The sequence below is a fragment of the Anneissia japonica genome, unplaced genomic scaffold (assembly GCF_011630105.1).
Source record: "Anneissia japonica isolate Jap-2015-1 unplaced genomic scaffold, ASM1163010v1 scaffold230_len61860_cov109, whole genome shotgun sequence".
Lineage (NCBI taxonomy): Eukaryota > Metazoa > Echinodermata > Crinoidea > Comatulida > Comatulidae > Anneissia > Anneissia japonica.
This window is the reverse complement of record NW_022729037.1, coordinates 23,296-25,762: the sequence shown is the minus strand read 5'-3', so window position 1 is coordinate 25,762 and position 2,467 is coordinate 23,296.

Below are 2,467 nucleotides of genomic sequence, written 5' to 3'. Positions count from 1 at the left end.
TCAGTCCTCGGGCCTATTCTTTTTAATTTATTTATCTGTGACCTTCCTGATACTATCCAATCTTCTATCCCTCTTTACGCCGATGACACTCTTCTTTATCGTGCTATTTTCGCTTCTAATGATGAAGCCATCCTCCAGAATGATCTCGACCATGTTTGTAGGTGGAGCGAGGGGTGTGGAATGTCCCTCAACCCGAACAAATGTAGATCAACTAGTCGAGCACAATCTCCAAAAAGTTATCACATCAATGTGGCTTGCCTTCAGCTCACTTCTACTCACAAGTACCTTGGTGTTAACATTGCATCTAATTTATCATGGGGTGAAATACAATCACTCCGAAGCCTTTATCAAATTATATAATTCCCTCGTGAGACCAATTTTAGAGTATGGAGTACCGAGTTGGTATCCATTTCAAGCTGGACATTTGAAATCTATTGAAAAGGTTCAGAGAAAAGCAACTCGTATGAGCATCCCAAATGAACTCAGATCTGTGTTAAGCTATGAGGAGAGATTAGTTAATTTTAATGTAATCTCTATGAAGGCTAGATACGATTTCATTCTTGTAGCTTTTGTTTGTAAATGCCTTTATCATGTGTATGATTTAAACTGTTTGGAATTTGTTAAGATCAACACAAGACACTCTGATGATTTGCGTTTTACACTGTTAAAAATAAAGGTGCAACTAAAGGTGCAAAGATAAAAAATGGTGCACAGTTGCACCTTTTTCTTATAAAAAGGTGCAGAGAGGGTGCAGAGTTCAGATAATCGATTAAAAGGCTCATCTTTGCACCTTTTGTTATCGGAAAATGAAGATGGTGCAAAAATGTACCTTTTTATAGTAGAAAGGAACAAGTCTACTATAGCTTTGTCAAAAGCTAGTATTAGTTACAAAACATGTTCTGTTTGGGTTTCATGAATACCAGTGTTCGACACGGAAATGTGGTGTATTACCTTGAAAAATGTTTCAATATAGGCCAGCATTAATATCTTTAGACAAGCAGGTTCTGTAAAGCCTATTTGATTTGGTTAAGTATCTGTAGGGCCTACAATAACGGAGAGCGTCATTGAATGAAATTAAGCAATGACAGATTTTTCATGGCTTTACATCGACAACGACAGACGCAGTGCTAGTCCTACGTGAAGTAAGTAGGCCTATATTTAAAATTAAAAACCACTGGTAGTCCTTCACTTATCATATTATCATGGAACAGTTAAATGGATATACATAAAACACGGGTGATTTAGTTGCCGTGTGGTGAAAAAAAGTTGAACCAGGTTCAACCTTCCCGACAACTGTCGGCGACTGTCGCCGATAGGGTTAGCGATTTTATGGAAACCAAGCTTTGTGCTGATTGGTCGGTCGAATCAGGGAGCCTTCCTGACTGCGTCGGGGCTGCTACGCGTTACAACGTCGTTACAAATATTAGGCACCTTGAGTAATCACAGTACCTTACGGGTTCAAATCAGCACCTAACAGGTTTACATGAGCCCTCGCCTGGTTGAAATTGGCATCTCGGCAGGTTCGCATGATTGGTTAGTAAATCCACCTTAGCAGGTTCACATGAGCACCTCAGCAAGTTCACATGAGCACCTTATTAGCAGAAATAACAGTTAAATCTCGTCGTGTGCGGCGGGCTTTAAAGAAGTGCACGCGCGTACGACGAATGACAGTTAGGCGCGTGTAATGTGTGCGGGCAGGCTTTTTTTCCCCGCCGGCGGCTGAATGAAATCAGACAGTTGACGGCGCACCCTCTGTTTATATGCACATATGTCTTGTCAAACCTCATTAATGTTTGTCTGGTTGTTGACGTCTTTCCATCAAAAGTCGAAACATTATTGGTCGGTTGTTCTTCTTTTCATAAGTCATTTGGCCATAACAAAACTGCGTAAGTTAAATAGGCCTAGACCAAACCTAGGCCTATGCTACCTAACCTAGGCCTAGCGCCTAGGCTAGGGCCTAATAGGGGCCTATCAGATGGATAGACCCCCAGGCACCCGCCCGTAGCCTGGCCCTAGGCCTGGCTAGGCTTACTTTAAGAAAAATTAATTAATTTGTTAAGGCCAGCCTAGACCTATAATAGGAAGACTTCTTGGGCACTGATCAGTCACTGTCTTCTGCTAGAATATTTTGACAGAAAACTTGGAAATGTAGACAAAAAAAGTTTCTTTTCATATGTACCTCTAGCCTAGGCATAGGCTAATAATACGCTTGACAAATGTAGGCCTATGCCTAGAAATTATATCCAATATGGCATATCAACAAAGTAAATATAAAACAGAAACATAATCCTGAATAGGACAATTTATGCCCATGTCATTAACCTCAACCTAATATTATTATTAATTAGCCAACTGGGTAAGGGAGTGTTCAGAAATACTTGTTGTTGGGGAAGGGGCGAGGGTTTCTAAGTAATGTGGAACAAAATCCTTTTAGGTCCTGAAAAATGAATCGAAAAATAAAATTGCA